Raw genomic sequence first — 16,339 nt, forward strand, 5'->3', positions numbered from 1 at the left:
CTCTTTTTACAATGATATTTCCCATTAACCTAGAGTCATCTAGCTGTGATGAAACAACCCTTGATCCCTTCCTTAATGACCATATAACCAAAGTGGCCTAGTCCTCACTAAAAGTAGTACCTTTGAATTCTTTCTTATTTTGGTCTTGTAGTTACAATTTATTTGAAACATAATTAAAAATTAGAGCATCTGCTATGTCCCAATTGGGTAGCAGTAAAATGTTTGATGCTCTCACCATCTGCCTCCCCTCTTTGGGAGTTATACTTTGGAATTATTACATCATCTTTTCTTTTACTTGATTTTGCAAGGCTACCTCCTCTAGCTCTAGATTCTCTATTCTTAACTTATTACATCTTTCTTCATACTTTCCTATGTTTGTTCTCCATGCAAACTGGTGGAAAGCTCTAGACTTAACAAAGCTATCATTTGATAAAAATTGTTGACTAGCTTGCTCTATAACAGGGTCTAATTCCCTTCCTTTAAAATCTACTACTGTCAACTCTAGGCTTGGCATAGGAGTCTCTTGGAGGTTTCCTTCATCTAATTCTTCTTGGGTAATAAAAATTCCTCCTTGTGACCCCAATTGTTCAATTTTCTCTCTAGCAAGTTGTTTCTCCTCAATCTGCAGAGGGGATTGTATAGGTGAATATTCCTCAATGTGAGGACCTTGATCTTTTGTTATTTTTTTCCTCTTAGGGGAGGGCTCATCAAGTCTTTCTTCTAAGAAAACACTAGTGGATTCTACTATTTATTTACCTTTATCCACAATGGTCTTCTTATTTTGAATTACATTGTAACTAGACCTTTTTTGGACAATCAATTGTCCTACACCTAGATTGGGAGTTAATCCCAATCTCCTCATTACACCCTTAGCCTTATCTGGATAAGTATTAATAAAAATTTGTTTTTTCTCATTCATAGTTTCCATTATTTTAGGGAAAGTAATCATGAGCTTATTTATCCTATCCACTTCTGTGATAGCATTACCTAGAGGACTATAATTTTCATCAAAACAATGAATAAAATCCAAAACCCTTGAGAATACTCTCCATTTTTCTTTCTTGGTTTCCTATTCTTGTAGGAACTCAATTCTTATTATATCTTTAAGAAAATATGACTCATGATCAATTTTTCCAAGCTTGATTCTATGCCTAAAGGCCAAGTTATAGAATCCCTCAGTGCCACAAAAATGGGGATGAGAGACAACCATTTTGTACTGATCTAATATTTTATATAGAGAAAGCCAACCCCCTTTTATGATCAAATTGATGGGCTATAGTGCAAGTTGGGAATATTGACCCTCTTTTCCTTTTCAACAAATAAGTTTCCTCCAATCCTCCTAGTTGCCACAAAAATTCAGCTACCCCTACCTTCAATGGCATGTGGTAAGGAAATACATGAGGAGTACCTTTAAAACCATAAATCCTAAAGATAGTTGAGACTGAGTATGGGATGATATCTCCCCAATTATGTGAAAGTTTCAAACCGACAAGATTTTCTAGAGCCCTAATAAGAATTTCCAATGCCTTGGGTACTTTGGGATTGTCACTTAATAATAGGTACCTCAACTTTGAAGTAAAGCACCTATCAAACCTAATAAAACTAGCCTTTTCTACTTCCTAGGTCATATTTGTACTCCATAACTAGACTAGCAGTGCTTCCCCATCCTTTTCTCTATTCAGTTTCATTTCCTTACCAAAATATGTTACTCCTTTGAACAAAAACATATGCATCAACAAGGAATAGTGACCAAAAATTTTCTCCACCTTGCCTCTTGCAATCCCAACTAGGCCATTGTGAATTTATTCTGCTAAATAGGAGGCAAAATCAAAAATAATATCCACACCAAAAGAGGAAATCTAAGTGATCATATACATAATACCTATGGGTATAAACTCCTCTTCATCTTCACCAAAAACTCTACATAGAGTCCTGTATGCCTCCATAGCCTTGGTATTGAAATACACCCTTTTGAAAGGTTCCCTGGAGGATGCTATAATCACTAGAAAGTTTCCAATTTTTCCAATATTTTCCCTTAGTGCACCTTGTCTAATTGCATCCTTCTTAGACACATATTCTTTCTCTAATTCTTTTAGGTCAATGGGCACATGATAGTCTATCAAAGGCCCTAAACCAAATACCTCTTGAATTTCCTCTTAGCTGATTATGATTAGAATTTTTCCATCAATTCTTCTCACTAATCTAATTTCTTAATCATAATTTTTTGCAAGAGCTTTGATAAGGTCATAATCCTTAAAAACACTTGGAACTACTAATTTTCCTAAGTCAAAGTTCCAAATATTGGCATGTGGGGAAAATAAATTTCTTTCTAAAAATCATTTCTTAAATAAAGAAAGACTAGTTTGAGAAATTTTGGCATCCTAGACCCAATTCCCCTTGTCATATAACCCATCTATGATTTTGAGCCTAGGGTTTAATGAGGTTAACTTTTTCATTTTCACAGTTTTAGTGGTAAACTCAAGGAGCAATTCAAGTGGTTCATCATGGATATTCTTGGCCAAATAGTCTTCTTGCCTAGAGAATACCTTCTTGGGAGGCATACTAGGTATACTTTATAGAAAACTAAATTTCTACAAAGGTTATAGTATATAGGAACTTACTTGATTTTCTTTCTTGCTCTTCTCTGTAATCCTACAATGTCTTATGAACAATGCAAAATTGCTTCACATTTTGATCAAGCTCAGCACAAATTCTCACTAATTTCTTTTGCTTTGGAACCTTGAAATTTTGTTTGTGTGGGATGGAAAAAGTGATATCTTCTACAATATACTCTATTTTTTTGTTGCATGTGAAGCTTTCATTCCTCATAAATGAACTATAAGGGAAATAGAGTGGCATCACCTTGTATGTTTAAATTCACACCATTGATCTCAAAAAATCCTATGATCCAGGACTAGAAATAGGGATGACTCATCTTAAACTTGACATACTAGTAGTCAAGCCAATGAAAATTCTCCTTTGTACTTTTCCTTCATTACTGGCATTTCCAATTGGACGCCCTAATCCTTGAGGACATGTGAGACCTAGTTGCTATCTCAATATACATAAAGAGTGAGCATATTGCCTATGTGATATAGCAATAATCATTAATTTCATCTTGATCGAGTGGATGACAATTTGATTCATTACTTAATGTAAATGTGGTGGACCCCCTATCCATTTTCTTTATTTTCTATGTCACTATCCTTAAAACTCAAGCAACTCTCTATAGTGATGAAGTGACAAAAATAGATCTAAGCTTAATCTAAAGGCAAGGAAACTGTATTACATCCATGTAATTGTGGTGGGTCCCTTAGTCACCATGTCATGTTGGGTAAATAGTGCACAACTTCTCATAGTGACTTGGAAATGATCATTGATATGATATTTGATTCAATGCTCACAATCTTTCATCTAACTTTTGACTTGGGTGTGGGTCCATGTTACTGATGATGTGGAAATGTCCTATCAAACTGGCATATATTTTAATATTCTAATCCTTGTTATGACATCATTTGATTTAGGCCCTGCTGTATGCACATTTTTAGGCTAAGTGCTATGTCACTACTAGTGAGGCACACATATTTTCTATTTGTGACATAGAAACCTCCAATGTTCTTAAAACTTCTAGTGCATATGTGTTTCTAGTAGGATTGCATAGTGTCTAGAAGATTATGTGGTTCATTTTTGATGAACCAAATGTTGGGACCCCCTTAAAAAATTGTTTCCACAAAACCATTTCTCGTTGAGTCCCTATGTCACTACTAGTAAGATCCATTATTTTTTTGGTCACAACATAGTGACCTCACGAATACAGTTGAAATTTGATGCTGGGAAGATACCTACTTTTCAAACATGATTACTGTAATCAATACCACTAACAAAATAATAAAGGCACACATCCATAATATCACTTGTGAGCTTTCTTGGTCACCATTTTTTTTAAAAGCTGCCATCTTCTACATTCTTTGTTAAGGCTCTATGTTGCTACTAGTAGGGAGAAGACTTTTTCTAATCACAACATAGTGACTCATCAAAAAAACTAGAGTTTGGTGACACGACTTGCAATTCATTACACTTGGTTCCTTTTCTAGTTCTAATAATTCAAACATGAAGCACGCAACTGAACCTTTTTTGAAAAAATGTAGTTTTTCATCACTGACCCTCCATTTTATGACACCTCCAGTCAATTTCATAGTAGTCATAATGTCACTATCATTAAAACACTTTCATTTTCACATAGTAACAATGTGACAACCGTAGAATAGTGGGAACAAAATGGATAAAAGGCACTTGGTACAACAAAAGATTTAAATGTGTCAAGGAATATTCAAAATTTGAAAGGCTTTGTGCTTGAATAAATTCAAAAAGAATGCAAGACTTAGGGTGTGACAAGTTTTTCAAAGGTTATTAAAATTGCAAGGGCAAAAAACCAAACTCTAGTAGGCAAGCAATGGATTCAATTCTATTTTTTTATACCTAGACCAGAAGAAATTTATTTTGTAAAAAATCACACCAATAGAAGGGATGAATTATTGGTAGCATCATTGACCACTATGAAATACACAATCTTTGTAATGCTTATTGAAAAGTGTTGAAGGCTAGGGAGGGGTAGGCATTAGCAGACATAGTGGTGCAAGGAAGAAGAAAAGTACTCCATCTAGAATCTCTTCTAACATCCAAGTCTAGTATAATTGATGTAGCATTGAAGAAATCCATTATATGTGTCTCTTTCTATTCCCAATGGAGCACGTTGGAATGAGGAGGTCCATGAAGTTGAGGGGCTGAATCATTTTGTTGACAGAGAACATGTAGTGGCATTTTAATGTTAGTGGTATCCTAGGAGAAATGCCATCTCATTGGTCTATCTATAGTTTTGAGAGCATGAAGCTTTGTTGGACAAATTCTAAGGTCTTGGAAGTGAAAATAAAGTGATTGAATTGTTTAGGTCCATTCATTATTCTCATTTGATACTTAATTTTCTTATCTTAGTTAAAATGGGTTAATAAACCCTTAAAATGATAAGTAGAAACTGAGATAGTTGAAAATAACCTACAATAAAGACAAACATGTTGTTGGTCTCAGATTGGTTTTGAAATTTGAGTATCAACACACTTAAAAAATTCTCAAGATGATACTGAGTATATTATAGAAGCTGAGCTATAGTGTGTGCAAAGCTAGAGATTCAATAGGTGTAGAGTGGACTTCAGGTGCCAAGTGAACTTTAGGTGCTAAGCAAAGTTCAAGTGTTGAGTGATAAGTGATGCTAAGTCACTATAGGTGTCAAGCATAGTATAGATGTTGAGAAAAATAGAATTACTATAGGAGCCAACTAAGACAAAATTCTTATATTTTTTGAGCATCAACAACTAGTAAGTGTTGAGTAACACAGAATCAACATATGAGTTTGTATCTTCACAAACTCAGATGTAAATCATTTTTGGAGCTGACATAGGATTAATATTGAAGGATCTTGAAGATAATATTGACTCTTTTGCATTACCTATGTAATCAACATGCACGCAATAAGAAAAAAGGAGAAGGCATGCAACCAATAGGAAAATTTCAAGAATTGAGTAGGAAATGAAGAATGAATTCTAATCATAAATTCATACCTAACCCTAAGGCTTTGAAGTATTTAAAAGGTGGATGAAACCCCATTGTGTGTTCATGAAGAAGTGTATGAACACGTGTGAAAAGTGTATGGGTGAATTATAGAAAAGTGCAGAAGAGTGTAAAAGTAGAGAAACATTGTAGAATTTAGTTGATTGAGAATAGAGTATTAGAATTTCAAGGAGAGACAAATCAGATCAAGCAAGGATCAGAGTAGATAGAGTAGAACAGGGATTTGGAATCAACAATTCAAGATTACAAGTCATCAGGTCAAGACATTCTTCTATACTTTCTAACCATTGTATTGTGAGAATGGAAATCTTATGTTGATAGGTTGGTCTAACAACCATATTAGTCTAATAGCCATATTGTAGATCCTTAATGGGATTGTAAATCCTTTAGCAAGGTAACATTCCAAGTGGGTGTTTGTAAATCCTTAAACTAGGTCACTTTTAACAGGGTGAAAAGTCTTTAACAAGACATACGTTTCATAGGGCTGACCATTGGAAGTGGTCAAACATTGTAACCTTAAATATTTACATATTGCTACAGTGATACTTTGTGGGTTCCATCCCCACCCTAGTTTTACCTTCTCATTTTGCAGGGTTTGTGGGTTACAAAATCTTGTGTTATCTATTTTCATGCATGTCTTTACTTACATGTTTATTAGTTGATTTAAATGCATGAGAATGATATCAACTAAAAGATTTAAAAAGGTTAAAAATTAGTTACTTCTAATTCATCCCCCCTCCAGAAGTAAACCTTCCCACTTGTAAATTCCAACAATTGGTATCAGAGCCAAGTTCTCACAAGGAGGAGCCTTATAGCTTGGAGAAAATATCTGGAAATGAAAGTCTACAAACTTGGGAAGGTCATAGAGAATTAGGCAATTGATATACAACTTTCCCTAGATGCTTGGGAAGAAGCCAGCTAAGAACTGAGAAAATCCTTTTAGAGAAGAAAAGACATTGCCATAGTTGAGAATGATACATAATACAAGGAGATTGACACCTCAAAATTATTTACAAATGAAGATTCCAAAGAGTTTGATGCAACAATAGCATACCTAATGGAGAAGAATAGAGCCCAAGTAGAAGAAATTAGAACACTCAAGCTTGAACAAGAATCACAAGCCATGATGCTTTGTAAAGTGATTGAATAGAAGAAAAGAGCCATTGAATACAAGGCTATGCTAGAAAAGGACAAGAGGAATCTTGCCAATATACTAGAAGAAAAGTCAATAGAGTTTGTAATAATTTCAAATATGCAACTAGACACCCTAAGCTAGATGATGAATACACATCATGAACTAAATGTTAAGGATATTGAAATCTCTACACTGAAGATGAAAAATGAACAACTACAAAATGACCTAAAAAGAGAGAAGGAGATTGTAGAAAGATTCGAAAAACTTAATGAGGCTATCAAGTACTTTGAGTAGCTACTAAAATCAGCAAGGGCTAGCAATGATACTTTAGGACTAGGATAAATCAACACTAAATAAGGAGAGTCATCCAAGACTGCAGAAGAAAGGAATAACAAAGGTAAGAGCACTAAACCTACTTGTTATTTTTGTGGTAAAAAAAGACATATCTCTAATGTATGTAGGAGCAAGAATGCCCATCAACATAACAAACCTAAGAATGTAAGTCACTATCATAAGTGTAAAAAGTAAGGACATCAAGCACATGACCATAGGACTAGGACTATCAGAACACCAAGATTTGAAGGTCATTGCTACGATTGCAAGAAGTATGGACATAGAGCTTTTGAGTTCATATCAAAGCCTATGTGGACACCCAATCAACCAGCAAGGGGTAACAACCATCAACATCACTAAAATTAGGATTGTAACACCAGGTATAGTTGTCATTACTATTAGGAATAAGGACATATTCCTAAAAATTACATAAGGACACATTTCAAAGGGAACTACAGTAGATGGTTGAGTTAAACCACATGTTTTAGTTGCTTGAAGATTGGTCATATCAGTAGGAATTTCCCAACAAGGTCAAAGGCACCCAATTCAAAGAACAAAAAAGGTAAAGAGAAGGTATATGTTGAACATATCAGAGGAGAAATGAATAAGACATGGAAGAAGAAAGCTGGGTGTAGCACATCAAATGAAGGGATCACTTCACCTAAAAGGTTAAGTGGTCACACTTCATCAAAATAAGAAAAAGAAGGCGTGAGGGACTAATTTACAAAATATTATCATACATTAGTTCCTAAATAAGCAAGTGTTGAAAAGAGGAGAACAACATGAATAAAGATGCAAAGTTAAAATTTCAAGATTTCATAAGAGTTGTCGAGTTGTCCTCAGAAGCCAAGTAAAATTCCAGTACAAACCAAGTTGATTGTCGAAAATAGTAGAAGTTGAATGATTAGTAGCAGCCAAGTTGGTAGAGGAAGCTAAGTAAAGAGGAAAATTTAGTTGAATCTAAGTGAAGGATACTCTTGTGGAAGCCAAGTGTGAAAAGTAATGGAAGTCGAGTAATGCAAAAATCCTTCAGAACCTGAGTGGATAGTTGTAAATGCACTAAGAATTAAATGAAACAAAAATAGGGTATATTATCATGCTTTTAATCATTTTTCTTCACTACAAATGAAGAGCAAAGATGAAAAAGAGTGCAGAGTGACTTCATAGTAGAGAATCCAATGTTTAGTACATTTCAACAATATTTTAACATGATTTCATTGATTTTGAGCTATTTATGTTTGTGCCGAGCTATGTAGTTTCAAATTTTCTTTGTGTTAAAACCCTAGATTATGCAAATGGCTTCTAGCTCTAGGAAAACATAGGAAAAGAAACCATTTGAGGTTCAACTAGTGTCCAATGAAGTGAAACAACCTAATTTCTGGCCAATCCCTGAAGTGGCATATAAAAATGACCCAACTGGAGCCCTATCTATCATACCCCCTAAGGTTGTTATGGTTCAAGATGTTAGGAGATGTTACAATTGCAAGATTGGAGCCATAGGTGACATGGAAATGAGGGAAGCCTATGAGAGACTATGTGATAATGGAGTTTTGAAGGAAGAATATCAAATTTTTGAAAAGAAGGGTTTGACAATTTTCAAGACTGAATGGATTAGGCTAGTGCTTAGGAGGATACATGATGGAAGCTTATGGTTTGAGGATGGTCTAGTGAAAATCACCAAAAGGATTGTACATATAGTGATAGGGTACCAAATCCTAGATTGGCCAAAGACCCTTAGGAGTGATTCTAAGGAGGCAATTGAGAAGAATACTGGTACCAAGTGGAACAAGAGAGGAATGACAATTGACACCATCCAAGACCCTCTTTTAGACTTTTCTATTAGAGTCATTGCACATAAGTTCCACCAATCCATTAGACTTAAAACTATTCTTTGCATTGTAGTGGATGTGGGATACAAATTGGTGAAAAACGATCATACTTATGATCTTGTAGAATTGCAACAATAACAAAATAATGAAAATTTAATAGCAACAAGGAGAACCAAGGGAGCCTAATGCAAGTTTGGTGCTATTTTGATTTGTATATTATTTTATGTGCAAAATGAGTTTACTTCGTTTAGTAAAGTAGTTTGGAAGTAAAATAGGTGAATAATTGCTCAAGTTAATGAATACATTGAGCAAATGGGAGCTAATTTGAGACCCTTATGACTAGCTATTTTGAAGACTTCAAGAAAACTATAAAGAAAAGGCTAAGAATACCATTTTCCTTAGTACAAAAGCATGTAAATGATGTATGCTTTCTTGTAGATATTGACTATACATATATACAAGCCACCATACCAAGAGTGAGATGGCTAAGACCTCTTGGCTATGAAATAACTATAGATGAGGCATTAGCAACTATAACTGCACTACTTGCTAAGGAAGTGGACAAGATTGCACCACATTTTGGAACCTATGATGGGGTCAGGTCAAAAGTGGATACAAAGTTAAGGACTACCTCCACACTAAAGAAGAAAGATAAACTTGTGAAGAAACTCAAAGACAAATTTGGTGAGGGAACTATAGAAGGAGAAGAAGAATAAGAAGAAGTAGAAGGTGATGAAGAGGAATAAGGTTAGGAAACACTTGCATTAACCCAAGGAATGGGGGAAGATGCTAAAGAAGAAGCTAGAGCCAAATAAAAGAAAAACACTAAAACAATTAGCTACACAACCAAAGGGAAAGGAGAAAGAGACAAAACCAAGCCCAACCATGCCAACTACAAGGGTAGATACCAGGGCAACTACCCAAGTGGAAAAATAATAGAGGAAACAAAAGGAAATAGAACATGAAGGGACTATAGAGTAGAAGAAAAGAAGAAAATATGTTGCACCTCTAGGGTTAGACGAAGAAAGGACAAAGTTTGATAATGAGCTATTCAAATTGGTGAGACATTCTACCAAGTGTAAATTGCAAAATATTTGTAATAACATTAGAGACAATGTATATTTAACTGGTTCGAAGACCATTGATTTTAATAAGTTTTCAAAAGAAGAAAAAAACATAGTGAAAGAGTCCATCTACACTATGATGGCTAAGTTCAAGACCACCCCACTTGAACTAGAAAAGTCTATGCCTAAAGTGCTAAGCTCATTAGTTGAAAATAAATGGCATTACTACCTTAATATGGAAAAGGATAGAAGGGAGTCAAAATTGTCTCATGTAATGCTAGACCTTACTAAAGGTCAAATAAGTAAGGCTAGTAAGAAATTTGGGAACAAATCTACAACCAAATATAGAGCCTTTAGTATATTGCAAAATAAAATTGAAGATGTTGTGCAAAAGTCCACACAAATGTGGAAGTTAATTCATGGATTGACTATAGTAAAGGAAAGGTAGGAAGATCCATTTGAGGGAAGGAATAATGAGGAAGAAGAAGAGAATGAAAAGGGTGAGGAAGAAGAGAAAGAAAAAAAGAGGAAACAATGGAGAAGACATAGGGTGGAGAGGCAATAGATGAGGACCAATGGCTAGAATAGAGTGTCCAAGACACCCAAATGCCACCACAAAGTCCTCCACATAAAACACCTACAAAAATAGTAATTATAAAGGATGTTTCTAATACCTTAGAACATCAATCCATTAACTACAGAGGATCTCAAGAAGATTCTTCACCAAACTACACTACAATCATAGCTATGCACAAATCCTATTTTGGTGAGTGTGGAAGAGTTACAAAAGGCTATATCAAAGATCACTAGATAGAAGGTGAACACATAAGAACCACCTTCACAACCTCCCATAGTTACAATAGATCAATCTAAAGAGTAAGAAGCACAAGATACAATTGCTAAGGTTGATTCTATAGTAAAAGTGATAGCAACTACTGAGGAGCCAACAAAGGAAAAAACAAGACAAGATGTTCCTACTACCCTAAGGAAAAAGTGAAGGAGGCAATATAGACATTGGTAAACTTTCCTACCTTAGGGACTCCTACCAAACAATCAAGCATTGATGGAGTACTACTATAGATTTTAGTACCAAGCTCGAGCTCTACCAAAGTTGCAAGGGTACTTCACTATGGAGATCCTGCACTTGATGAAGAAATAGTCATACCTAGTTATGGCTCCAAAAAAATGAACCTAGCTTAGGTAAATGAAGTGCAAGAGGCATTGGAGAGAAGGAAGAAGTAGGAGATACTCAAAACTAAGTATAGATAGAAGCAAGCACTTATAGAAATCAAAGATATATTCCTTGATGAATTTAGCTTGCAATGAAACCAATCCCATGATGGATAAATTGTCCAACACAGTGGACTAAGTAAAAAAAAAAATACCTTCATACTAATGTTGAGTTATTAGAATGGTCTGAAAGAAGTTTCAAATGAAAGTCAATGAGAAGATATCTAGTGGGATAACACTTTCACAAGGTGAATTGGCTAAGAAGGTTGAAAAAGTGAAAACAATACTTGAGAATATATTCTCATTGTACTTCAAATTGTGTGACTCATCATAATTCAGACAAGAATCTAGCCAAATATTATTAGGTTGGAATGAAATCGTAAAATATCTAGCACACAGCTACATAAAGATCCATCTTAGAGTGAGAAGCATTTTGCAACAATGCTTCACACCCAGAAAGAGTTAACTATATGGATAGTAAAAGAGGCCAATATTAAGGCCAAATTAATATAGATTCAATCCTCTATTACTCCACATCTGGAAGTACTACATAATGAATAGGCCTATGTAGAAAATGTGTTAAAGAAAGACCCCAATCTTTCTACATGAGAAGACCTTGTACATCTTGCAACAGAGGTAGCCATCTAGCACAAATCAGTAGAAATAGCATTGAACAACTGGGATGCTTCTCTGAAGATGATAATGGAGGTAAATAATTTTTTTGGGCTAAATATTTTATTTATTAGGATCCTTTGAAATAAGTGTCAAAAAGGGGGAGAAATAAAAAATTAGAAGATAAGCATTATGTAAATAGAAGGTGGAGAAATTAAATTTTTGGAGATAATACATTATTTTCTATAGGAAATAAAGAATATCCAAGGGGGGTGATATCCAAATTTTGAGGAAGTAATAAGGAGATTAGGAGATACAGCCAAAAGGACAATAAAACTACAAGAAGATGTGTGGAAGAGAAAGTAGATACCAAAAATAGAGGCAAAGAGTATTAGACATAGACACATCATCATGAGACAAATTTAGATTAAAGAATTTTGGATATAGAAATGGCACATCAACTCAGGGGGAGTTACAAATTTTTGAGGTATATAGCCTTATACAAAATTTTGAACAAATTTTTGAAGTTTTGTGTATATGCTGAATAGAATATGTATTATGCTCATAGATTCATAAAGATTAGTTAAGTGTTTACACCACTCATGTCAACACTAACAAATTCTCAAGATAATGTTGAGTATAATACAGAAGCTAAGCTATAGTGTGTGCTGAGCCAAAGATTCAATAGGTGCTAAGTGAACTTTAGGTACTGAGAAAATTTGAAGTGTCAAGTGATAAGTGATGCTGAGTCACTATAGGTGCTAAGAAAAGTATAGATTCCAAGTGAGACAAAATTACTATAGGAGCTAAGTGAGACAAAATTCCTATATATACTGGGCATAAACAACTAGTAAGTGTTGACTAACACAAAATTAGCATATGAGTTTGTATTTTCAAAAACTCAAATGTAAACTATTTTTGGAGTTGACATAGGATGAATCTCAAAGGATCTTGAAGATAAGATTGAATCTTTTGCATTACTTATGTAATCAACATGCATCCAATAAGAAAAAAGGAAAGGCATGCAACCAATTGGAAAAGTGCAAGAATTCAGCATGAAATGAAGAATGAATTTTGATCATAGATTCATACCTAACCCTAAGGCTTTGAAGTCTATAAAAGGTGGATGAAACCATATTATGTGCACATGAAGAAGTATATGAATGCATGTGAAAAGTGTATGGGTGAATTATAGAAAAGTTTAGAAGGGTGTAAAGACTTAGAAAGCATAGTAGCATTGCAAAATTAATTTGATTGAGAATAGAGTATCAAAATTTCAAAGAGAGATAAATGAGATCAAGCAAGGATCATAGTAGATAGAGTAGAATAAGGATCTAGAATCAGTAATTCAAGATTTCAAGTCATTAGGTCAAGACATTCTTCTATACTTTCTAACCATTGTATTGTGAGAATGGAAATCCTATGTTGATAGGTTGGCCTAACATCCATATTGGTCTAATAGCCATATTGTAGATCCTTAATAGGATTGTAAATCCTTTAGCAAGGTAACATTCCAAGTGGGTATTTGTAAATCCTTTAACCAAGTCACTTTTAATAGGGTAGACCATTGGAAGTGGTCAAATATTATAACATTAAATAGTTCAATATTGCTACAGTGATACTTTGTGGGTGTCATCTCCACCCTAGTTTTACCTTCTCATCTTGGAGGGTTTCTAGGCTACCAAATCTTGTGTTATCTATTTTCATGCATGTCTTTACTTTAGATTCACCCCCACCCCCCCCCCCCGCCCCCCCCCCCCCCCAAAAAAAAAAAAAAAAGAAGTAAATGTTCCCACTTATAAATTCCAACACATACCAAATGATAGTTTTGCAAAACTACCCAATTGTGTACTTTGAAAAAAATTAAGCATTAGGGTTAAATGGTTTTGGATGAGAACATCTTTCACTTTGAAAAAGTAATTATCCTTGTGAGGGTCAAGTGTACTAATAAGATTCCCCAAGATAGGGAGCAAAAAACTAAACACATTGAGATAAAATTAATTAAAATGTGTTCAAGGACTTACAGTCTACATAGAGGTGAAAGCTCAAGACTAAAATGTGACATTGGATAGTAAAGGTCTAAGAAAATTAATGGACACTATAGAGAAATTTTCTTTTTGGGTGTAAATAATTATCATCTGATGAAGGGCACTCTGAATTAAAGATCACAATAGCTAATTAGGTTAGGTTTTTCAAAGTCCCTCATTTATAGACAATGTAGAAAGTTGAGTCCTTCCAAGCTTTTAGGTAGATTACTTAATCTAAGATGCAACTCTTGTCATTATGTTTCATGGTTCTTGTTCTTCAACATAAGGGATGCAAGAATATATGGATGTTTATGTACCTATCCACCCTTGTTTCTTCAAGAATGTGATAACCTCATCCTTTTCTTTGGTTTTGTTATCATGTGGATGTTTTAAATATCTACCTTAACTTCTTGGTGCCTTATTATCAAGAGGAATTCATGCATATGATTATCTACACCTCTACATGCTAATTGTGCTTATGGATATTTAAAAGTAAACCTTTTACAACATATTGAATTTCAAAACTTGTTTGGTTTTGTGATACTTGGTACATTTTAGTTGGCCTAATGGTGGAGAATTTGTACTTTTAAACCTTAAAAGAGAGGCCACAAGTTCAAACTTCTATAGGGATACGATATGCATGCTTTACTTGAAGCATAGTTAGGTGCCTCCTATAAGGAGTATAGATAGCCCAACAACCATAAGCCATTAGTAGACCCCAAAATAGACCACATGGAATCATGTCATATAAAAGGATACATTTCTGTTTCTATTGATATCAAACCCTCTAGATAAGTCAACTTGTGTACAAGTTTTTGGAGTGGGATAGAAAGGCTTTTAAAGCTTTTTGTTTCTAGAATATTTAGTTTGTTGAAGGGATTTATAAATAGGTCTATGACATCTCCAATTCTATTAAATGAGGGTAGAGTTGATTTTCTAGAAATACACCTTACATTGACCCACTTTGGATTTGGAGTATCTTGATAAGTGGGCCATGTAAATCCCATTTGTTTGTGGTCTAGGCTAGTAAATCTCCATGTGCAATTTTTTTTTCTAAGGAAGCAAAAATATGCATTGTAAGAGATGTTACATTAGCTTCTATGGTCATATACATGAATATGAACAACAAGAGAAAGCCTCATTGACCTACTATCTTCACCTACCATACAAAATTCTTCAATGTATCAACTTGAAGAGTGAAAACTTTGATGTTTTCACTAATCTACTAGACTTGAGGATCATGTTGAAATAAGAGTTATTTACTAATTGAGCATAAATCAAATTTGGAAGCATGTCACCAAATATAACCCATGTTAAGGAACTTATTGTTAATCATAGAGAGACAACATCCAAGGGGAAAATGATGAAAATCCATACTATGCAATGAACTTTGTGAATTTAATACATTGTAACTTGAAATTGGACTATGTAGGAATAAATTTGATTAAACAAAAATTCTCCAAACACATTGTATTTTAGCAATTGGGTTCATGTAAAATATATACTTACAACACTAGAATTGTCTCCTTGTTAAGAAGTTATAGAGGCCATTACATCTCACAAAATTTCATGTAAACTAGAACATACTTATTTACAATCTACTAAAAACCCTAAACCTCATTCAAGCATGGTCATTATGAACCAATGCAACATTTGATTTAGTGGAATTTGGATTTTGATTTAGATTTTGAACACAACCAACACACACATAGAGGAGGCAACATTTACATGTAATGGTGGAGCATTTTTTGGTTCTTGATGTATGAAATGACACCGTGGAACTATATTTTTTTTGATGAGAAAAGCTAGCAAGTAGGATAACAATTTAGCAGGTCATTTTTGGGCAAAAAGGCTCCAAAAATAAATTTCTTGGTTACATTAATGAGGAAGGTTTTTTGTTACTGGCGGTTTTGTATTTTATAGGTAATTTTTAGTTAGATTTGAATTTCATTTTATTATTCTTACTATTATTGAAGAAATTATTTTGATTATTTCATTTCTATAAGTATTATCAAAAAGAAAGAGATCTAATTGTTCTATTAATTTTTATTAGATATGGGTTTGTATGAACCACTATGCATGAAATATGGGTTAATAAGTTTGAATAAAAAAAATTCATAGTTGAATTTTAGAAGAAATATCACAAAAAAATTTAAAATAGAATTTGGTCATTGACACGAATGAAAATTTTAGGGTTGTCACATGACTTCCCTTGGAATTTTCTCTTTATTAGAAATAAGCACATGGAAGATTTAAGATTTCATATTTGCACATCAATTAGGAATTCTCAATTCATGAAATAAACTAAATAAAAAAAACATCATATTTCTATGAAAAATATATATATTAAAAGAGATTAATTACTAGTATAGATATCTTAAATATATATCTAGAGAGTTGTCGATAGCTTTCCATTATAAAGTGATCAAAATTTAATTTACCAACGAAATGAGCATATATCTCTCAAGTAAAATATTATAGAAA

This window comes from Cupressus sempervirens, chromosome 5 (assembly GCF_028749045.1).
Source record: "Cupressus sempervirens isolate cs-2001-9-10 chromosome 5, ASM2874904v1, whole genome shotgun sequence".
In the NCBI taxonomy this organism is placed as follows: Eukaryota; Viridiplantae; Streptophyta; class Pinopsida; order Cupressales; family Cupressaceae; genus Cupressus; species Cupressus sempervirens.